Here is a 25,300-nt window from a genome sequence, read left to right on the forward strand (position 1 = left end):
CTACAGAGCACTGCACACCAGAACAACTAGACACAATAACATTTTTTTTCTCGAATGCCATTACTCTGCTAAACAAATAATTCCCTCAACACTGTCAAACTATTCACTAAGTCTGCATTACTATTAATCTTCTCATCGTTCCCACCACCCATCTCCTTCCACTTAATGCTGTATGACTGTAACTTTGTTGCTTGTATCCTTATGATTTATATTGATATTGATTGTTTCCTGTTTGCTTATTTATACCCTATGACTATCATTAAGTGTTGTACCTTAGAATTCTTGATGATCTTTTCTTTTATGTCTACCGAGAGCACATGCACCAAGACAAATTCCTTTTGTGTCCAATCACACTTGGCCAATAAAAAATTCTATTCTATTCTATTCTATTCTATTCTATTCTATTCTATTCTATTCTATTCTATTCTATTCTATTCTATTCTAAAGGTTTTCCCCTGTCCAGTCGTGTCCAATTAGGAGGCAATGCTCATCTCCATTTCCTAGCTGAGAGAGTCAGCATTGTCTGAAAACATTTCCACGGTCATGTGTGGCCAGAAGACTATATCCCAAGACACATGGAATGCTGTTACCTTCCCACTGAATTGGTACCTATTTATCTACTTTCATTTGTATGCTTTCAAACTGCTAGGTGGGCAGGAGCTGGGACAAGAGCTTGGGTCTCAAATCTGGGCTGTCAGCTTTCCAGCTGACAAGATCGTTTTCTTTAACCACTGAGCCATCATGCCCCTTCTTAGTTTGCACAGGTTAATATTTCCATGGAAGTAAGTTCCATTCAGCTCAGTAAGGTTCACTCCTAAGTAATTATGCTAGTGACATCTTTGTGTAGGAAGAACATGCCACATTTTCCTAAGGAACATAAGCAAAGCTCTGAGAACAAATAGTGATTAAGCTGCTAAGAACAGAAACAGAGAGAGGAAAAGAGAGACTCAAAGACCAAGGATGACTTGAATGTGAAATGTCGATTGCTATTTGTCCCCCACCCTCCTGAATGATTCAGCAGCAATGTACAATCCATTCACACTAGCTGAGATATATTTTGTTAGCCACTGTTGTAAAATGGAAGGACAGGAAGAAAGGAAGGCTGGTTGCAGAGATAACTTTCTAGGGTTAACTGATGTATGATGTGGTTCAGGTAGAATTGCTTGTTCCTTCTTGTTAATAATCTGTGATAATTTATCAAGGAGCTCATCATTATCTAAAAAGATACACTTATAATTCAGTTCTGTCTTCTTGGTCAGTTCATATTTAAACTCCTCCCATCGTAAAATTGCTTCATCAAACAACCATTACTATGCTTATCCATCTCAACCAGGCCAACTGAGAGGCTACATGTTTCTCACATTCTGTTTCAGCAGATGATATGGTTGGCCAAAAAACTCAAATCAGGCATTTCTAGTCAATTTTTAAGAAAATAATGTACCAGACGAGTTAGCTGCAGGGAACTAGACATATACAAGGCAATTGTATATAGCTCTTAGTCACTCTGTGTAAGTATAGATTAGAGTACAGGATTAATGTGAGGTTAAAGAAGGCCATTCCAGCCTGACTCTTTGGAGGAATGCAGCTGTGAAGATTATAAACTAGTCCTCCAAATGTTCTGAAACTTATCTATATGTTTTATATATATTGACCATATTTAACATTTTTTTCAAGAAACAAGTAGATGTGGGAATTGAAGCAAAATCAATAGTACTGTGTCTTGCTTTTTAAAGGTTTCCTGGGGCATTTGGAGGGATTTGCCTGTTTAAGTATACTAAACTTAATTTGACCTTACACTATATTTTATGTGCTTACTTGCTGGGCAATTGTAACAAGTTTTTAATTATTTTAATTGGAGGTTCCAAGGGCACCAAAAGCAAACTGGAGGACCAATGTCTTTGCTTGTCCCAAATTGTACTTTTGTTGCAAGAACTGGAAGAAAAACAACATTATAAAATAGCAGAATAACAGAGTTGGAAGGGACATTTGAGGTCTTCTATTCCAACCCCTCCTCCTGCAGGAAACTCTATACCATTTCAGACAAATGGTTGTCCAACCTCTTCTTGAAAACTTCCAGTGTTGAAGCATCCCTAACTTCTGGAGGTAAGTCGTTCCACTGATTAATTGTTCTAACTGTCAGGAAAATTATCCTTAGCTTTAAGTTGCTTCTTTCCTTGATTAGTTTTCACCCATTGCTTCTTGTCCTACCCTCAGGTGCTTTGGAGAATAGGTTGACTGCCTCTTCTTCATGGCACCTCTTTAGATATTGGAACACCACTATCATTACTTAGCTCTCTATCTAGATGCCACTCTATTCTAGTACTTTTGCAGTAGATTTTCCTTTCCTTGGGCCTTTTCTGGCCTTTTCTGTCTTTTTCATTTTTCTAAAAGTCTACTTTTACCGAAGAAATGGCTTCCTGATTGTTCATTGTCCTTTTAATCTCTGTGTATTGAACATCACTGATAATTATATTGGCAGCTAAGTCAGCTGACCAAATGACGGGCTGTAGTAGCCAACTACATGGTTTTGGAACCTTGCCTTATAGGCCTGTGTTAGTCATATTTTGGTTCCTAATGAAGCATCCAGCTATAAGCAAATCTGTTTTCCTGGCCTCCCTCCTGCCTCCCTTGAAAATTTCCCAGTGAGCCACCCTGGGATGAAATAAATAAAACATGATGCTTCTCAAGAAAGGCAGCGTTAAACCCAGAGGAACTTTGATTAGGCACATTTCTGCCTAACTTGCTTTCAGTAATGAGGAGTAAACAAGCTATCTTTGCAGGAGGGTGATTTGAAGGCAATCAAAAAGGTTAATGAAGGCACTCAGGTATCAGCAAACTCTGGCTCCTGATTCTGCAGCAAGTTCCTGCCTTGTTCATCTACTCAAATGGCAGGGTTTTGTTTTAATGCCAAGTCATGAAAAGAAAACTGTTCCTCCCTTAAAAAAACTGTTATCAATCCCACAAAGAATCCTTTTAAAATGCAATTGCAAAGACTCGCTGAACTTCCAAAACAGCAGTTCTTTGCCTTCCTTCTCTCATAAATATTAAAGCTGCTCCAGGAAGATCTTATGCATAGTGTGCAAATAAACTTTTAGGTGCTAGTAGGACATTAAAAATTGTATTTTTTTTAACCTTGTACTTAATAATTATTTATTTGCAAAAATTCTTAGAAACTTGTTTGGATTCTTTTCAGGATTTGGAGGGGGCTTCATTTTAATAATTCATGAGATCTATTTTAGTTGCACTTTAATAATTTTCCATGTAAAAATCTAAAGCAGCAGAACAAAAAGGAACTCTACTCTATCTGTTAAACTTAGTAGCGCAGGTAAAGCCACTGAGAATTATAGGAATCCAAATTCAAGGGTTGAGCAGTTTGACCAGACTTGCACTGTCTCAGTCTGCATTACAAGAATTAGTAAGAGGATGGAGTAGAGCACAGGTGTCAAATGTGCTATGTCATGATGCCATCAGGTGATGTTTTGTGATGTTTTTCCCATTCACGGAGCTAGGGTGGGTGTGCCCTGTATGTGTCACATCTGGATTGTGGACTGCCAGTTTGACACCTCTGGAGTAGGGGTAAAGGGTCTTTATAAATATATGTATATGTGTGTGTGTAGATGATAGATAGATAGATAGATAGATAGATAGATAGATAGATAGATAGATAGACAGACAGACAGATAATAGATGATAGGTAGATAGATAGATAGATAGATAGATAGATAGATAGATAGATAGATAGATAGATAGATAGATAGATAATATTTGTTTTCTGAGGTTTTCACGGGTGTTTGTATATAGGTCTTTGGTTGTTCTGGTTTTCTCCCGTGTAAAATTGGAAGTGTCTTGGCGACGTTTCGACGAAGTCTCATTCGTCATCTTCAGGCTTCAGCTTCGTGCTTCTGGGAGCAATGTGTGATCGCAGCTGTTTCTTCCTTTTAACTGCTAGTGGGGGTTTGAACTGATTGGGTGGGAGCTTGGCTGTGCTCTGATTGGATGGGGGTTTTTTTGTGCTCTGATTGGCTGGGGGTGTGTCCTGTGTCCAAGCCCCCACCAACACAGGACACACCCCCAGCCAATCAGAGCACAAAAAAACCCCATCCAATCAGAGCACAGCCAAGCTCCCACCCAATCAGTTCAAACCCCCACTAGCAGTTAAAAGGAAGAAACAGCTGCAATCACACATTGCTCCCAGAAGCACGAAGCTGAAGCCTGAAGATGACGAATGAGACTTCGTCGAAACGTCGCCAAGACACTTCCAATTTTACACGGGAGAAAACCAGAACAACCAAAGACATAGATAGATAATGTGTATATCTGTGTGTGCGTGTGTGCGTGTGCACACGTACGTATATATATATATATATATACATATGTGGATGTATATATCTAGATCTAGAAAGATGCATACATGAAACATTCAGAAATCATACCATCCAGCATCATTCTAGCTGGAAGAAATGATTACTTGGATCAAGACACAGATGATAAAACTAAAGCTCATTATGTCTGAGTCTATACCAATGATTCATAGATGAGTTTCATCAGTCAGATCAACTCAAGTACTGTACTAAATGCTCCTGGTACTGAATTTAATATGAGAACTGCAAAAGTTTAATGAACTCAACAAACCCATTGAAATCTTTTCTATTGCTTTTATGTTCACTCCAACAGTTTATATATGCTGCTTATTTCTGCTTTTAAATTTAATTTTTTTAATTGAAATAAAGCATAACAATATCAGATTACATAGCCAATTCACTTTAATTACAGTTATGACATCGTGGGAGAAAGCAATCCTTCAATCGTTTTCTTACTGCAATCAAAGTGTCAACATTTTAAGATAGGCCAAGTTAAGAAAGAGGCATGACAAGGATTCCAAGAATGGCCTATCCAGATTTATATCTGTCTCATCTTATATGGACAAAGTCAAGACAGGCTTATGGTGACCTTCTTTCTCAAATTTTCTTTTTCTCTGAACTGTGTGATCTTTTCTGCAAGTACCCCCTTAAGAGTTTGCTCATTCCTTCCCTAATTTCAAAGTAAGCTGTACATTCTTCCTCTAAAGAGGACACAACGTATCCTGATCCATAGTATCTTGCAGCAATTCTAGCTATACATAAGGGCACTACTTTTTGATAGGAGGGTTTTTGGTCAGGGTAGATTCAGGGCAAGTAAATGGGTGCAATTAAAAGAGCATTATATGTAGAAATAATACATAATATCACTAAGAGCCATGGTATCGCAGTGGTTAGAGTGCAGTACTGCAGGCTACTTTTGCTGATCACCGACTGCCAGCAGTTTGGCAGATCGAATTTCAGCAGGCTCAAGGTTGACTCAGCCTTCCATCCTCCCGAGGTGGGTAAAATGAAGACCCAGATTGTTGGGGACAATAAGCTGGCTCTGTAAAACCACTTAGAGATGGCTGTAAAGCACTATGAAGCAGTATATAAGTCTAAGTGCTATTGCTAGTACTATTGCTAAGAGTCTGCTATTCAAGGCCTGATATTTTTAGTTAATAGAACTCTAACCCTTCCCTCCTAAAGCATCTGAAGGTTTTATCTCCCTCCCTCCCTTCCTCCGTCCCCTCTCCCCCCCCTTTCATTCTTAGGAAAGGATGAATGTGTTTCAATATCTTTTATTTTTTCTAAGAATTTCCTTATATTTAAAATAGGGAAACGGGGAGAAAGAAAGAAAAGCTGAGTTTGTTTTCTTTTCCAGTAATACTTTTTCTAATGGATAGTACATTGGTTTCCATTTCTTTTTTATCTTTTTCTTTTCTTTCACTCATTATACTGAAGGCTTGCTATCACTTGCATGCCCTAACTGATGCATATGCATTAGAATAGAAGAGATATTTATATCAATGTATCAAATAAATGAATACTTCATCTATATCAAGCAACTGATAATTTGTAAATGAAGATGATAACAATGATTACTATTACTATTATTCTTATTTGCAGAGTCAAGGCTGTGTCAGCCTGCAAGAAAACTATAGCTCTTTATATATATATATATATTATTTACATTTATATCCCATCCTTCTCCGAAGACTCAGGGCAGCTTACATTGTGTAAGGCAATAGTCTCATCCTATTTGTATATTTATATACAAAGTCAACTTATTGCCCCCCACAACAATCTGGGTCCTCATTTTACCTACCTTATAAAGGATGGAAGGCTGAGTCAACCTTGAGCCTGGTGGGACTCGAGCCTGCAGTAATTGCAAGCAGCTGTGTTTAATAACAGGCTGTTTTACAGCCTGAGCCACCCATCCAATATAATTGTACTGGATTTATATGCACTAAGTGTTTTAATGCATAATGCCCTGGTGTGTATTAAAGACACTAAAAAACCCATTTACATGTTATTGCTATATCATTTTCGTCTCATATTATAAGAATCACATGCACTTTCAGTTCTGATTATACATATTTTCTATGCAAATTCATCTAAGGATATCTATGTTGACATGGGCCACAGACAGGTAGACATAAGGCCAAAATTGAGCCCAAAATTTCTGCTGATGGGAGAGATAGTTGTTAAGTGATTTTTGCCCTATTTTACGGCTTTTCTTGCCACAGTTGTTAAGTGAATCACTGAGTTGTTAAATTAGTAACATGGTTGTTAAGTGAATCTCACTTTCCCATTGACTTTGTTTGTCTGAAGATTACAAAAGGTGATCATGTGACCCCAGAATACTGCAACCGCCATAAATATAAATCAGTTTCTAGGACTCTGACTTTTGATCACATGACCATGGAAATGTTACAATGGTTGTAAGTTTGAAAAAAAAAACAGTTTTAAATCACTTTTTTTCAATACCATTGTAACTTGGAACGGTCACTAAATGAACTGTTTATTAATGACCCTGGGGATAACTATATGGACAAAACTGCAGCTGAGAACCAGGTCCAATATAGGTAGAACATCTTACACAGGAAAATTTTTAGTCCTGGTTGATTCTATGAACACACTATTCCTTGTGTGGTATAGGGAGAGTGAGCAAGAAGAATTGGTAAATTGGCCTTAAGGTAAAGTCCTTCCTTCCTTCCTTCCTTCCTTCCTTTTTTTTCTCTCTCTCTCTCTTTCTCTCTCTCTCTCTCTCTTTCTTTCTTTCTTAAATTTACTGTATATGCTGCCCATCTCACTCTCCCAAGTAACTCTGGGCAGTTTACTATAGTATAAAAGCAGATATAAAAATATTAGCATTAAAATTAAGATTTGTTACATTCAACCAGAATTTATCTTGAGAAGAATTGCCATATATATTCTTGACAAAGTATGACCTTTAATCTTATTTTATTGCAGCAGGAAGAGAGCTGTATGGACAATTCACAGACTGTTCAAAGAATAGCTTCTCTATTTTTACTTTTAACAAACTTAAGGAAGTGCTACAGGCAATGCTTATCCACCCACCCACCCACTTTATTTTTTTTATTTTTTTGCTAGACTAGACTTTCCTGTGAGGTTTCCGTCAGTTTATGATTTGGGCCCAAATCAGAAATACAGTGAGAACTGGAGCTCATGGATTTTTAGCCAAGACACCACAGTGTATGAAACAAATGGTGTACTAGGAGGGAGGGAAAAATCAAAACAAGAAATGGAAACATTATCCAGACATGGTCAAGGTTTAAGTAAAGATTTAATTCAAAAGATGGCCAAACGTTTATACAACTTGCATTCGGCTAGAATCAACGAGGTATCAAATAGCAGTTACTCAGCTAGCGGAGGCTAAATTTCAAATTACAAAGCAAGAACAGGAAATGGGCCATAGTTCATAAATGTAGAAAAGCCGTGCAGTGCAATCCATTTTGCATAGAGAAAGAGCAAATAAGGGACCTGTTAAAACAGATATTATTCTAATGTATGTAAACAGAATAATACACAATTCTACATGCATCTTTTTTAAAAAAGTTTTTATTTTCCATAATAATTCCAACAATTTAACCAGTGTACAGTACAATCACTTATCCAACAATCGATCCTATACTCTAATTATGCTTCAATCGGGCCTGGTCAGCCACCACTCCCTTCCTTAGTCCTTTCTGCCCTTCTCTACCTTCTTCTACTTTCCCCAACCTTCTTCCTCCTCGCTTCCCTGCTTCCTTTCTTCCTTCCCACTTCTCACTTCCATCCTTTCTAACCCTCCCTCTTCTCTTCCTTCTCCTCCTCCTATCCTTTCTTCCCCCTCCCTTCTTTCCTACCTACCTACCTCTTTTTCTTCTTTCTACTCCTACCTACCTACCTCTTTTTCTTCTTTCTACTCCTCTCTCCCTGCCCTTTCCCTTCTGGAATGGTTGCTGAGCAGCTCCGTCTTTACACCATTCCAACTTATTCAATTTTACAATTATTCTTGTACAATGGCATTCAATCAAATTTTAATCTTCCCCCTTCCCCCCCCCATTTCCCCTCCCACCTCTACATGCATCTTGACTAGATTTCTTCCCTTCTTCCTCATCCTGAAAGCCTTGGGTTTTTATTTATTATTTATATATTTATGGATTACATTTATACATCTTCCCATCTCACCAAAGCCAGTTTTAGGCTTTCCCCAAGATTTTGATGATATTGGGCCTGGGTCGTTACTTCCAATCTTATCTAAATAATCAAATAGCATTAAAATATGTAAGTGGTGTGAAGCTGATGTCAATTCATATCCTACATGTTATCTATTAATTCAGAGAATGTGGTTTTATTCTAACTTGTTTGCAAGGACTAAAGTGACTAATACACATTCATTCAAGAAAAGCAAATTGATGACAAACACCATATTTGATTATAGAAAAGTAATCAGAGCTGGTGTTAAAGTGCAGAAATGTACCAACACTCCTCCATCCGTCTTAGGTGATTGATTTTTGCGTAACTTTCAAGCAAGTCAAAGCAAGACTAATAAAATGTCTATTCCACTACAGAAAAACATCTTCAAGTTGGTAACAGTCAATTACATCACTGATGGCCTCATCTTCGAGGATAGTGTTTGTGTTCACCAACTACAAGTGGTCCTTAACTTATGACCACAATTGGAACTGGAATCTGTTACCAGAAATGATTGTTAAGTCAGTCACACCCGATTTTACAACTTTTTTGCAATGATGATTAAGTGACTCTCCATGGTTGTTAAGTGAATCCAGCTTCCCACATTGAGTTTGCTTGTTGGAAGCTGGCTGGGAAAGTCCTAAATGCCAACAACATGACGCCAGAATGCTGCAACAATGTAAATGCATGCTGGTTGCCAAGTACATGAATTTTGATCAAAGATGCTGTGAGGATTGTAAGGAATGGTCATCATCATTGGAACTTCGAAGAGTCATTATGCAAATGGTAAATCGGGGATATTCTGTATATTCCTAGCAGGAGGTGATGTGATACATGCTGTTCTGACCCAGGTCCCCAAACATGACCAACCCTCTGAAGTTAAATTAAAGATTCCTTTATTAGGAGCACCAGCAGCCCCGGCAAAAAAATTCTCTCTAACAACAGGCGAACAAGTCCATCCATCTGGAAGGTGAATAGTTATCTGCCACATCTATTCATCTCCACCTCCTGCCTTTTATCCCCAGAGCTAGGGTAGGCTTCACTAGCAGCGGTGCCTCTTCCATTCCAAGGATCAGCCCACAGATTTCCACTCCACTCTTCTCCTCTGCCTTCTGCACATCTGCACATCAGGCACTGGACCCAGCTGTTCTTCTTCTTCCTCCAGACTTGGGGGGCTGTTGACTCTCCATCTGAGGGCTGACAGATGGCCCAGGATCTGCCTCTGTCTCTCTCTCTGAAGCTTGATTCCAGTGGTGGGTTGCCCCTGGTTCAGATTAGTTTGCAAGAACCGGTAGTAAAACCAGCAGGAGGATCTGCCCACCAACCCGGACGTCATCAGGAAGCTTCTGTGCATGCACTCCCATTGCGAACTGGTAGTAAAGGTAAGTAGAACCCACCCCTGCTCCATTCCCTCTTCCCCCTTGGAGCTCTCAGGTTGCCTTGATTATGATCCTGACTCCCACGCCTCCTCCTCATCTGATTCAGCTGCTGGAGTGGCCAGTGGCTGACAGGTCACAACACATGACTGTTTGACAAGTAAAAGCCCTAAATTACCAGGAAGAAGTATATGATCCCATTTATTTATTCATTTATTAAATTTCTATGCCACCCATCTCCCTATAAGGTGACATATGGCCATAAGAGTTCCAAAACTGCTTTCCTGCTGCCCATATCCATAGCTCTCTCTTACCCTGACTGCTGAAAATAGACAGAGAGATATCCCTCATCAAAACTACCAGTATATTGTAATTTAGGATTTACACAAACACTCCCCAATGTTGATTCTGATTGGGCCAATATACCAATAAATAAAATAGACATACATATTTAAGTGGGGAAATGTTCCCTCCCTCAGAAAGAGAGAGAAATAATGATGCCTATAGCTACATATATTACATATATGTATGGCCCCCTTTCATCAAAAGAATGACCACCCTTTTATTTAATATTTGAGCATTTTAGCATTATTAAAATATATTTGTGACTCTGATTCCAATTAATTTGCAATTTATTATAAGTTGATAATGGAGTAAGATTAAATAAAATTGTATTTTTGTCCAGCTACAACTACAAGATCAAAAGAAAGAAAGAAAATTGTCTTTTCATCTATAGGGAATTTTTGGCCCAAATAAAAGTTCATAAAATATTTATTATGATGAAATGGCTATACATCTAAAAAGAAAAGCATTTTGAGAATGTGAAAGAAGAAAATAAATATAACAAATGTTCTTAAAATTATCGGGAAATATATATAATTATTCATTACCATGCAATCAAGAAACCATTATGCAAAATTGGTAAGAAGCATCTCAGATGAATTACATATGCTCACCAATGTTTATGTAATATAAGCTATAGTCTTTTGACAGAACTAATTAAGCTCTTTTAAAGTAATAGAGCCATTCATCTAAGTGTATAACGTGTAGCATCCTATTTGTATATTATTTAAAAGTCACAGATTTAATAAACCAAATTAGTACTCCTTATTATAATATATCCAGTAGTATGTCAAATGAAATATAGCAATAAGCTATTGAGTCACTCAGCTCTTAAACTGCACAACCTCTGCTACAGTTATCTGGGAGCACGAAATATATTAAAATTATTTCAGTGTTGATCATAGACTACTTTAACTTGATATTGTCATATTTTATTGCTCTGCTTTTATGGAATTTCTCCTACAGTAAATATCTTTGAGCCAATTGGGACCAACTTGAGATAATTCAGGTCTTATCATTTCTTTCAATATTTTCAATTCATAAACTAGAGCTTTATAAAAGTCTCTGCACAAACATCCTTCATCATTAAATAAAATAAAATATCCTAAATTTCCACCTACAGTAGATGAGGAAAAGCAGCTTCTATTTTATTTCTCCAGAGTTTTAGAAGCATATTTGAATTGTTTCCCAATTTAATACTGAGTTTTCTTATTTATTCCTTCATGATTGTTTACAATGTATTATGGATCAATGAAAACAAAATAAAAGAATCAGAATAAGAAGAGAATAAGCTTAAATTTAACTAACAAAGAACATTTTGAAAGCCCAAGCTCTATCACTTTGGAGTTTCAGAGAAATAAACAATCATTCTCTTCTGCTGGCAGAAAATTGGGCCCATTAACTCATCAGATTACCTCTGCCATCAACTCCACTAGTACTTCTTTCGAATAAATAATTCTAAAGAGGGATTTTTTTTTAGTGTAAGAGAACTAAAGAAAGACATAATGCCTTCTGTCATGAGCAGCCAGCTGCAGACTCCATGATGAATCTATTCCCCGACCTTTTGTCAATGAATGTTTGAACAGAAATTTGTCTTTTGAGAACTTGGAAAAAATCTTATAAGATGAATTGCCAGAAAATAAAATTAGCCCTTGTTCTCTGGCACTGTAGAGTTCTTACACTCCTGCTCAGAACTTACACATGGATTATTGCCTGTATAAATGAGCACAATTGCACTTTAATATTAGTACCCTTAACTATACATTATATATGTGCTGTGGTTTAGCTGCATATTAACCCCTGAAGTGATACTTATTTAATGTTGCTGCATTAACATATTTTGATCAATTTATTGTACTAAATTGTTCAGTTATATTTTAAAATCTAAATAAATGTTAACATCTAAATAGTATTTTCTATTCTTGCCGCTTAAATAGTCTACTTACCTAAATTCTCTTTGCTTGAAGGAGATAGTATTTGGGGATTTTGTCAGGAAGAACGTGAAGTATGTGTTTGAGATTTACTCAGACTGAGTTTTTTTTTTGTTTTTTGTTTTTTGTTTACATTTATACCCCGCCCTTCTCCGAAGACTCAGGGCGGCTTACAGTGTATAAGGCAATAGTCTCATTCTATTTGTATATTTTTACAAAGTCAACTTATTGCCCCCCCCCAACAATCTGGGTCCTCATTTTACCTACCTTATAAAGGATGGAAGGCTGAGTCAACCTTGGGCCGGGCTTGAACCTGCAGTAATTGCAGGCTTTGTGTTCTTAATAACAGGCTGTACCAGCCTGAGCTATCCGGCCCCTTTCAGTTTACTGAAAATAAAGAAAAATAGTGGAGATTTATCAGCCAGTTCAGGGAAAGGAGGATCAGATACATGTTATATACCCACTCGAATTTCTCCTTTCTTTATAATTGAATTATAATTATATAATTATAATTTATAATTATAATTTATAAAATCTGTAACATCAAAACTTTTGGCAAAAACCAAAAAAGTAATGAACACATCCGTGCTTTAGTATTCCTCATGGTCAGCTATTCTTTATATTATTGTTATTACTATAGTATATAGCAAATAATAATACAGTTTTGTCACAATGATGCTACATTTGCTTGCCTTAGAAAGGATTAGTAATCTTTTTCTGTCGAAGAGCCATCTTTCATTGCACACCAGAACAATTAGACACAAGACAGTTTTTTCCCGAAGGCCATCACTTTGCTAAACAAATAATCCCCTCAACAATGTCAAACTATTTACTAAATCTACACTACTATTAATCTTCTCATCGTTTTCATCACCAATTTCTTTCCACTTATGACTGTATAACTATAACTTTTTGTTTCTATCATTAAGGGTTAAATTGCAACCTATGACCATCATTTGTGTTGTAAATGTTGTACCTTTGATGAAGGTTTTTTTTTCTTTTTCTTTTCTTTTATGTATACTGAGAGCATATGCACCAAAACAAATTCCTTGTGTGTCCAATCACACTTGGCCAATAAATTCTATTCTATTCTATTCTTTTTATAGATTCTTGGGAACAACTATCAATGAAGTGAGAAGGGACAGAACATAAAGTGAATAAAGCAAGTTTAGCAGGTGGTTTGTAAGCAACCAACGTTCAAACAAATAGACATACAACTAATCTAGATTAAATTTTAACAGAAAAAAAAACAAGAATTATAATAATTATGAAGGCATTACAATAGCACATTGCAGACGACAAGCTTCTCCGTTGAATTTCAAGGGCAACTGTAATGCAGGAAATATGACTTACGACCACAATTAAGGTCAACATTTCTGTTCTAGGTAAAACATCTGTTAAGTGAGTTTTGCCTCATTTTATGACCTTCCTTGACATAGTTAAGTTAGTAATATGGTTGTTAAGTGAATCTGGCTTCTCCATTGACTTTCCTTGTCAGAAAGTTACAGAAAGTGATCACATGGCACCAGGACACTGAACCATCATAAATATGAGTCAATTGTCAAGTGTCTGAATTTTGACCACATGACCATGGGGTTGCTGCAATGAATGTAAGGGTGAAAAAATATTTTTTTTCATTGCTGTTATAACTTTGAACCTTCACTAAATGAACTGTTGTAAATCAAGGACTATCTGTATGAATTTTGGAAGCCACAAAGAAAAAATCACTGGAGGGACAGGGGATTGTATATAGCCTATAGAGTGCCTCGTCCTCATTTAAAGAAGTATTCATAAGAAGAATAGAGACTTTGAATATTGTAGGTTTCTAGCTCTTGTAGGTTTCTTCTGGAGCATACATGGACAATCCTTAGGCTTTTCCTTACTGAAGAAATTATGCCATCACATTTTATGCAATTTCAGTTGTCTTGCAGCCTGGCTTCTAGTCCAAGCATCCAATAAGAAAAGGAAGTAATGTTGATTATTATATAGGATATCCTACATAAATAGGTAGTGATTTGATCTGATGGATTATTGAAATTATACAAACTTGTCATAAGTCATAAGTCAAGCAACAACTATCTAGGTGTACAACTTTTGGAATGGCTTATAAAGGAATTTAAAATTAACTATCTTTTACCCCAGTAGTTGGTAATCTTAAACGCTCAAAGAGCCATTTGGACCCATTTCCCACAGAAAAGAAAACACCGGGAGCCACAAAACCCTTCCTGTGCCTGACTATTTCTTGAGAGGCCACAAAACTAGCATATGTAGTTGCATTAAATGTTCTGTTTCTTCTGAAACTTTTCTTTTCTTGGATTTATCCATGGTTGACCTATCGGGGGTCAAAAAGCTCAAAAAAGTGTGTCCCAGCGGGTCACACATTGGTGGTTGTGACGCATATTTTGAGCGACAGGGAGCCGCAGCAGAGGAATGAAAGAGCCACATGCGGCTTCAGAGCCACGGGTTGCTGACCCCTATTCTACCCAATCATATGACTGGAATGAGTTCCCATTCTTGCCCCAGCTCTTGGCAATCAGCAGTACAAAAGCAGGCAAATGCAAGTAAATAAATAGATACCACTTTGGCGGAGAGGTAACAGCACTCTGTAACATCATGTTGGCAACATGACCATGGAAACCTCTTTGGACAGCATTGGTTCAATGGCCTTGCAATCGAGATAAGCACCCACCTCGTACAGGTTGGCTACGACTAGCAAAGTAAAATCTGCAGGGACTCCTTTACCTTTACCTACATAAAGTATATGTAGGTTAGGTATGATCACAAAACAGAATCTAAAATGTTAGTCTTATATGTAAGTAAATGAAAAAAGTGTATATACAGAAAGGCCATGACTTAATACTGTATAAGGAATTTTTTTTAACTTACATTCCTGGGATCATTTAGAATCTAAAAGCTCAAAAGTGTAGAACCTGCAGTTAAAAAGTTTTCTACTAGACTTTTACATCAATAAAAAACTTGAGAACTAATAGGAAAGTGAAACTAGTATAGAACAATCAGTCATGCAGAAATGAGAACACTTAATGGATGAAGCACTCTAGTTTGCTGTATAAATCTTATGCCAACTTGTTTATCGTACTACATTTTGTTATGTCAAGGGAAAATAGCCACTTTTGTCAATTAATAAAGACAGCCATGATTATTTCCTTGCCAAGCATGTTTTCAGAGATGAGTTGATTCCAGTTTTTAAATTTAAATTCCATCGAATTTAATTTGATATATTTTCAAGTGAATGAGAATATAACTGTTGCCTAATTCTATAACACAGCCATTATAAATCAAGTTTTATTTTCAATAGATGAAATGTGTGGTGGCCAAACTGTTTGGTATTCTATTTGAAATTTCTACAGCTCAAACTACTCAACCCAAGTATCTAACCCCAGATGTGTAACTGAATTCTACAGCTATTTATCACCATCAATCACAATGATGGTTACAATTCCTTTTTCTGACTAGTTTTGCAACAATTTGGAATGCTTTTCCAGGATTGGCATGAAGTTTTCTTCAGATCATGAAAATGCTTCAATCAACACAAAGTCATATAATCTAGCAATGAAAATATTATTTTATCTAACTAAATTCTGACATTGTTAGACTCAAGCCTTGATGAGAAAGAAAGAAGATTGGCTGTCAATATAGTAATCTGATATCTGTAAAACAACAACAACAACGGTGAGTGCAATTTAACAAGATCACCAGATTGAAATTATTGGAGAAAAATTATTGTCCACTGGACTGACAGCAAAGATAAACTTAAGTCTAAGTTATCTAATTAATGTAATTCATACAGACAACTTACTGGATGGCATAGATTTTCAATAGAATAACAGCTATTTCGTCACATATAAACTCTAACCCTCTTTAATTATAAACATTATTTATAGAAACAGGTTAGAAGGAAAAATCACAACCAACATAATGAGCTATATCCACAGCTCAGTCTTCTTTCCCACTGACCTCCTTATATTCAGGAAAAACTTCTAAAATGGGGACCTTTTGACAATCTGTGAGATGTTTATTATCTAGGATTTTACAACATATAGAGATTCTCCATGTCTTACATACAGTAAGACAACATAAAATGTTGCTTTGAATATGAGAACCAGGATAAGAATGGAGTTGGAGCACAATTTTTCTCATTTGCTGTTTTCATTTGCTGTGCCATTGTAATTATGTTCTAGAAAGCATAAGGCTGCCTTTTAGTGGCATGCTGTCACTGTCCAAAAAATTCAAAATTTGTATTGTACTTTAGAAGCATTGTAAGCCGCCCTGAGTCTTCGGAGAAGGGCGGGGTATAAATGTAAACAAAAAAAAAAAGTCTGCATATTTCTGCATCTCAGCACAGCTACACATTGTACTTGGCAATCATGTAGTTTAACATATATTTATTTTATTTATATTTCATAATTCTAAACTATCCACCTTCCTCAGAAAGGAAGCATGTGCCAGTTCTATGATGTTTCTTACATGCAAACCCCAGACCACCAACCCTTTTTATCTCCCATCTCTTCCGAATTCAATTTAAAATGTGTCCTACATTGCTTTGATTTGTTTTCAGTATTTTCAGATTTATTTAGACACTATTACCATGGGCATGTTTGTAAATATGTAGAGATTTGTTTGGGGGGAGGAGTGAACACCAACCAATCATCACTTGCATTTTTGGCCAAAAGCTGAGCATAGGGAATGGTCAGTCAATCAATCAGCGTTCACAAGCCAAATAGTAACTAAGCCCCTTGCTTGCCCTCTCAGGTCCATATCTTCTGCCCTTCTTCCTCTTCACAAAAGAAAAGAGAAGAGAATTAATGAGAAATATTTTCATGTTTCTTTGTTTCCCATGATAGCCAATCTCCTCTGCTTTTCAAACAGCAGTTCTGCATACTGAACCCTTTTTCTAAGCATGCTTGTTCTCTACTATGATGAGATCCCATAAATAATAAATAAATTGAAAAATACCACTAAGAAACAAAACAACCCCTCAAGAATAATATAAAAATAAAATATATCTTCTTTTGCAGGAGAACAATTTTGAGGTATGGCAAGAAACATTTGGCACAGCAGTAGTTCAAAATGCGGCTTCCAAAATTCCCAACTAACTTATCTCAGCATAGCTGAAAGATACCTCTATGGGGGAAATTGTTTAGCTGTTCTCTGCCAGAACAGACAGACAACATGAACATCCTAAAAGCCATAGAAATTTCAAATATTAGAAAATCCTATAGATACCTCACTATTACTTTCTTTATTGCTAAGACTTAGAAAAACTACTGTTCTGGAAAATAATGTAGATACAGGTTTGAATTCTTTAAATTTTGGATAGAGTCTGTAATTGGTAATCTTATTGTTGATGGGGAAAATGCAGCGTCGACTGCAGACACAGAAAAGAAAAATGAAAATTGTGTTAAAAAAAGAGGAGGAAAAATAGAGAGAATTGATGAATGAGGAGAAACCATAATAGGCAAATGATTGTAGCAATGATTTTGATAAAGTTGGGGAAAGAAATAACTTTGATTTAACTGCTGAGTTGAAACAGTTAACTTTTAAAAAACTGTATGGAAAGTATGATATCTCTGAATGAACATAAGATCTGAGGAGGCTGAGGAGACTTTATGCCTGGACATTCTTTAAAGATACTCAACCAGTATCTTTAAAGAATGTCCAGCCATAAAGTCTCCTCAGCCTCCTCAGATCTTATGTTCATTCAGAATATCATACTTTCCGCACAGTTTTTTAAAAGTAATGAATCTAGAAATATTGTATCAGATGTTCCTGCTATGCAATACTGGAATCTTACATGAAGCTCCATGTGAATAAAACCTTGGTCATTCTCAGTTACTGCTGCATTTTGAGGAAAGCTACTTTCTCTGCTGTACTTCATGTTTCTGTTAACAATAAAAAAGAACTTGGTTTTCTAGCAATTCATCCAGGTTGGAGCAGAGCAAATGAGGATGGACTTGGCATAAGGCCTTGACAGAGATGGATTGTGACTTTTCCAGGCTGCTGTGAGCCTATTAATTAAATGGTAAAAGATTTTCCCATGAAAGCTAGTAAAAACACTGCAGTCACTTCCAAAGCAACAGAGAAATAAACACCACGTACAGTGAAATGCTTTTAGCAAGCACATGTGAAAGTACTTATCAAGAGGAAATGAAAATGTATGATTTGATGCCATTCTCTATGTCTCATCTATGGCTTTGTTGGTAGTTTGATGTCAGACAACACAAAATCACAAAAGGGCTATGATAATGACAACGTAGCAAGCACCTAACACAAGCCAGGACATCTGGACGGCATGTGTTTAAACAGCATTGTTGGAGGCAAACTGGGAAGCCAAGAACATGTGCGTCATAAACCTTGGTGAGAAAATCTCAGTTTGCCTGCTTATAATACTGTGTGCATTTAACATTTCACTCAAGGATTGGGGGGGAAAGTTAGAAACATTGGCTAGCTTTTGACAGACAGTGCTAATTTTCTAGCCATTGCATTTAACTGCTTTATTCTCATTTTTTTGTGTTGATCTATTGATTTAAAACTAGTCCAGGGTTTATTTTTAAGCAAGACAAGACAGTTGTCTTCAGAATATCGATGTCTCTAGACAGCACCAAATCTTGAAGCAAAGAGCAATATGCCATATGACCTACCCTGCAGCCTACCAGCTATCTTTGTGTTTTATGTTCAGTGGTACTATCTCCTTTTTTCCTCCATATTCAATCATGTCCAATTCTCACATGCTGGCTGGACAAGTCCCTGCCATTTTCTTGATAAGTTTTTTCAGTAGTGGTTTACCATTGCTTCTGTCCTAGGGCTGAAGAAAAGTGACTGACCCAAGGTTTGGGCCTTGTCTTGAGTGACATCAAGCCCAAGACAGGGCTTATACTCAAATAAGGATGCCAACTGCCATGGTGGCACAGTGGTAAGAGTGCAGTACTGCAGGCTACTTCTGCTGACTGCCGGCTGCCTGCAATTTGGCAGTTAAAATCTCACCAGGCTCAAGGCTAACTCAGCTAATAGAATTTCTCAATATGATCATCATATTAGAAGAGATTCTTAATAGTTCAGCTAAATCTTGGTCAACTTTATTCTGTGCTACAGAAGTGGTACAAAGCCTAGGACTTAGCCTCAGTACAGAGGTGGGTTTCAGCAGGTTCTGACCAGTTCTGGAGAACCAATAGCAGAAATTTTGAGTAGTTCAGAGAACCGGTAGTAAAAATTCTGACTGGCCCCACCCCCATCTATTCTCTTCCTCTCAAGTCCCAGCTGATTGGGAGGATATGGGTATTTTGCAGTAACCTTCCCCTGGAGTGGGGAGGGAATGGAGATTTTACAGTATCCTTGCCCTGCCATGTCCCCGAGCCATGCCACACCCATTAAGTCTCGCCCACAGAACTGGTAGTAAAAAAATTTGAAACCCACCACTGCTCCAGTAATAGCCTTGAGTGCAACCCTCCAGAGACTGAAAATGTAATAATTAATGAGAGAGGCAAAAACCATATAGTATCAGCCATATCTAATTTTGTTAAATGTACTATAGCTTTTATTGTAACCATATTCATTATGCATATTAGTGCAGCACCTAGTATGGATCTCAAAGTCATAGAAAAATGCTGTCGAGAACTGTGTTAAAGGAAAATAGCAAACTGATTTTTTTTACCTGTTTACATCACTTCATTTGGAATACAACTGTAAACTTTCAAGTTGCCCAGCCTTGTGACTCACAAGTAAATTATATAACCACCAAAACTAAAATCTGCTGAAGATGTTTGACAAGAGATCTGGCAACTTCAAGTAATTACCCAGATCCCGAAGTCCTGCTGCAAGTTGCTATCCCTGATCTAAAGACAGCCATTGATTATGTCAATCATAAGTTATGTCAGCCAGAGCCAAATACATAAAATGACAGCTTTATCTTAGTTGTGTTTCTTAAAATGACAGTCTTTATCTGTTTTGCAAAGAGGTATAAATATCTACTGAGAAATCTTGTGAACTGAAACTGAATGAACAAAACAAGTACAAATGGTGTGTCCTTTGTTTTTTCTTTTTTCTTTCCATGAATGCCACAGTATTTGCATGTTCTAATTCTTTTATTAGGTTATATTTTTTAACCTCCTGGATAATCTCAGTTTATTAGGATCTCATGCATCTGTCTTATTACTATATAAATTAAAACATATACAAACAGAGTGTAAAGGCAATAGCAAAAAATATTTATTTATTTATTTATTTATTTATTTAATCATATTTATATACCGCCCTATCTCCCGAAGGACTCAGGGCGGAAATACTGTTCAAAGGTGTTAAATACAACAATGCATGTAAACTAAAGGAATACATTTTTCTATTATATATTTGATTTAAACTCTGGGTTACCTGTAAGAGTTTTTCTCTGGGTGTCAGGTCAGGATTGGGAATTAGAAGCTCTCATTTGCAGTAGTTCCATTTTTTGCTCAATGAGTTGTTCCAGTTGAGATATGGAGGAAAAAAAATCAACCAAGTGGTTGCTGTCTTTATGGAGTGCTTTTCCCATAGGTCAGTTCATTTCACTATCTACATGAAGCCACTGGAAGATATATTCCATAAATTCATGCAAGAATATCTTCAGGTGTTGCTGTCAGAATCTTTAATTGATATTTTGCAGAGTTTTGCAAAGATGAGAGAGGCTGAAGTTGAATCAAAATAATACTACACTGTTTTTTCACTGATATTCTTGATATCCCCAATGTTGTCTGTTGGTGATATAGTATTGTCTCTGAAAGAGCAGGTGAATGACTTGGGCTCTCCTAGATTCCTGGCTAGTGCTAGGATTGGCAGGTCAACTCCATGGCCAGTGAGGCTATGCTCAGCCTCAGCTGGTGTACAGCTGTCCAAGCTTCAATGAGGTCATTCATGTCCACATTGACATCTGCTTGGTCTTTGCATGATGTTGCCTTTGAACAACATCTGAAAGCTCCACTTGATGCAAAATATATAGCCCATTTGTTGACTGTTACAGGCATGTGCATTTATAGAATTGTATTGTGCTGAGATTTTATCTTTCTAGATCAGGGGTATCAAACTAGCAGCCTGTGGGCCAGATGAGTCACTTGCTGGCCACGCCCACCCCCATTTTAGTGAAGGGGGGAAGTCGTGATATGTCACATGATGACAACATGACAATGCGAGTTTGACACCCTGTTCTAGATTTACAGTATCATATTGTGGATATTTTATGGTATTGTTGTAGATATATTTTAAACATCCCTGAGTCTCCCTGATTACAGTAGGCATAAATTGAACAAAGAAAACAAAGAATAAATAAATGAATGAAGCTATACAGGTGAATGTAAGAGTCAGGTGACACATTTCTCGAAGGGCATTTATTTAAAACAACTCTATTTTTTCAGGTAGTGCTATTACAGAAGGAACTTGTCCCCCAAAAGACTTTCAAAGCAAATTTGAAGCTTTGAACAAAGCTTCTTTCCAATATCTCCATTTATTTCACAATCACATTTATTTTTATTTAGATAAAATAAAAATAATCCTCAAAAATAATCCTTCAACTTCCACTAATAACGAAATATTAGTATCCTCTGTAAAGGTGTAGGAAACAATAAACTTAAGGGATTAATTTATATAGTAAATTCAGCATTACAAACTGGCCAAATTTGTGTGCAAATGCCCTGTACTGCACACTATATACCTCTTGGTATCTGTATCCTATCTTTAATTGATCTTCAGTTAAATACAAAGAGGAAAATATTGGAAGAGAACTCTTCCCAGTTGACTTTTTTTTTTTACAGTGCAGCTGTTGCTGCTACTGCTAGGAATAGAATGCTGATGTTAGAGAAAATTTGGAAAAACCATCGATCCAATTTCCTGCCCATAAATTTGGTGAAGAATTTCAAAAACAGTTGTGCCCAGTTCTAGTTATATTGAAAATAGGTCCATTCAGGTAAGTCAATTTCAAATGGTGCAAATTAGTTCAAACAAATATGGACTGTGATAATTTCACTGGTAAATTCAGCCAGCATTCCTTGTTCCTGCACCACCAGCAGAAATGAAATCTGTTGTTTCCCAGCATAAATGACAATGTTTAAGTTTGCTAATTTTCCTTTTAAAAAGGAAAAAAAATAGAAATGAAATTGTTTGGAAAACACAGATGAAATATGTTTATAACTACTGAACTTTAGGGATAATGAACTCGGGCAGAGACTTTTTGTTCCAATAGTTTTATAATAAAACTTTCCTTCACACTCAGCCATTTGCTGAAATTAACTTCTGAACCCTTCGATATTCCATTACATCCCAAACAGCCATTTGTTGGCAGCCAGAAAATATTAAACATTCAAAAGGCCTAAACCCCACAGGAGATTTTACACCTTGGTAGGCACTGTCCCTGTTTGCCAAGCAGCACATCAATTTCCTTTTCTCTGACAATATGTTTAATCTGTGTTTTTTCACAGTAGGCTTTAAAATAAGCAATTAGAAGACATAGTGTTTTCCTTGGGTTGATATATTATATACTATGATACAAATGATCTTTAAGACATGAAGAGAATCAGGAGAAATGACAACTATTCCTAAACCTCTGAAACACTATAGGATAAAATAAAAGTATCATAACCATTACTTTATTTTAACAGGCTTGTTTACAACCAAACAACTGAAAATAGACTGTTTAAGATCTATCTTCCCTGAATCTAGAAAGTGAGGTGTTTTTATGATAGTGCCTGAGCTTAAAGGTTTATACCCAAGATCCCTTAACCCTGTTTATGAATTCTGTATCTTTTTCTTTAAAGAGCTTTTTATTGACATCTGGATATGTATGGAAATACACTGAGAGGTTCGTGAGCCTTTTTATTAAAATAATATACAAATGACTTTGTAAGAATCTTTCCAAAACATTTTATAAGAATGCCAAATTACTATCAAATGTATTGGGGAAAATAATAGGGAATAGACATATTAGACAAGGGTGGGAATAGACATATTAGACAATCCTAACCATGAACAGTTTAGGAAGATTTAAAACTGCTGGTGCTTCCCCCGCTACCATGGTAGCCATCATAGGTATAAAATGACCTAGTAAATTTGGGAAGTGGCTACAGTTCAAATGCACACAATATCTTTACCATTCGTAGTCAAGGCTATGCAAAATTAGATTATTCACTCCTTAGTTCACCAAAGCTTTGAAAAGAGCCAAAAACACCTGCTAAAAAAAAAGGAGAAGGCAAATATTTTTACAAATGACCTTGTAGATGTTCCATCACTAGAGGTTTTCAAAAAAACACTGGAGAACTATTTATCCAGGGCAGAATAAGGACTCCTGTCTCTGGGCATCGGAGATGGGGGGAACCTCCAAGGTCCCTTCCAGCCCAATGATTCTATGATTCAACAAATAGGCCCTAAGTATCAGAATTTGATTACTGGCAAATAGCCAAAGGCATCAGTGCATAAATGATGTGAATGAAACGTAATTGTTTTGAAAGACTGACTATAAAAGAGGCCATAAAGTCTGTTGCATGGCAGATATGAGAGCCAGTTTGGTCTAGTGCTTAAGGCAGCAGACTAGAAATCTGAAGACTGTGATCAAAGCTGCTTTTCAAAAGGCAACTGTACTTTCTTGGGTTTTTTCCTTGAAAACATTTCACTTCTCATCCAAGAAGCTTCTTCAGTTCAGTTCAAAACCGAATGATGATTGAGAATCTCCATAGACAGGAGATTATGAGTTCTAGTCCTGCTTTAGGCATGAAAACAAACTGGGTGACTTTGGGCCAGTTGGATTCTTTCAGTCCAACTCACCTCAACACAGTTGTTATTTGTGGAAATAGGAGGAATAAAGAGTATTAGCTCTGTTTACTGCCTTGAATTACTTACAAAGTAATAAAGGCAGAATCAAAATCTAATTAGCTCCTATTTCAGAGAGCTTTATGGCAATACACCTGGAGGGATTGAGACAAGGGGAAACCCAAGTTCCCTATATCATTAAATGAAGAGAAAGGAGAGGAAATTCTTGGCCCATCCAGGCCGATGACAGAGTGGATGGACAGGGTGGTAGTGTCAGGAAATCATAAGCAGCAAAAGATCCCCAAAGCAGAAATGTGGAGAATATAAACATATGTTATGTTTGGGGTATTGACGAGGCAGGAGACCAGGTTAGTGACAACAGCTCTTTAATATAGTGTGACCCAGCAAAACTCTGGAGAAAAACCTCTCCTTATATACACTTCAGCCTGAGGCTGCATCCAATCAGAGACGAGATATTTCCCGCCTAAAACTCCCGCCAAAACTTACAGTAATACATTACACTCCTTCCCTCCCAGCAGGCACTTTGCCCATATTTGCATACTACTTCTCTACGTAGTCCTGCAGGTACGTGGGGCGTCTCCTGACTCTCCCGGACCTGCGCAGTTCACTTTCTGGAGTTGAGTCGAGCGTGCCGGAGGGACTTTTCGTTCCTCTGAGCTCCTCCTCCCGGCCATCCGGCCCTGGATTATTCACCGGCTCGGGCCTGCTGTCCTCTAGAGGGACCGGAGGGTGTCGCTGGACCTCGCCTGACTCAGATAAGTCTCTGTTTGGTTCTTTGCTTACGATTTCTGTTTGTTCTCGGCTCCAGTCAGCTGTGGGGTTAATTAAATCATAGTCAGGGCTGGTCTCGCCTAATTCTGCCTTATCGCTCAATCTGTTTCTTAATTGATCTATGTGGCGCCGCCAGATTCGCCATCGTCTAGCTCCACTAGATAGGATTTGGGGCCCGTTTGTCTATGATTCTCCCCTCCTCCAGCTAGGGCCGGCGCTGTAATTATGTGCCCATACTGTGTCTCCTATGGCTATTTCTCTGAGTTTCTCCGGTTTAGTTCTGAACCCGTCTTGTATGTAGCTTGGGTCCAGCCGGTCTAGTGGGCATCTTAGCTTTCGCCCCATTAGCAGCTCGGCTGGGCTGCGGCCAGTGGCTACACAGGGGTCCTATGTTGGACAGTTAGGAATCGTCGATTTGTGACTGCCAATCCCGGGCTACTTCGTGACAGCGCCTCTTTCGCACTCGAACAAATCGTTCAGCAAGGCCGTTCGACGCAGGGTGGAACGGCGCTGAGAGGCATGTCGGATGCCCTCTTCA

The sequence above is a fragment of the Ahaetulla prasina genome, chromosome 3 (genome assembly GCF_028640845.1).
Source record: "Ahaetulla prasina isolate Xishuangbanna chromosome 3, ASM2864084v1, whole genome shotgun sequence".
NCBI lineage: Eukaryota > Metazoa > Chordata > Lepidosauria > Squamata > Colubridae > Ahaetulla > Ahaetulla prasina.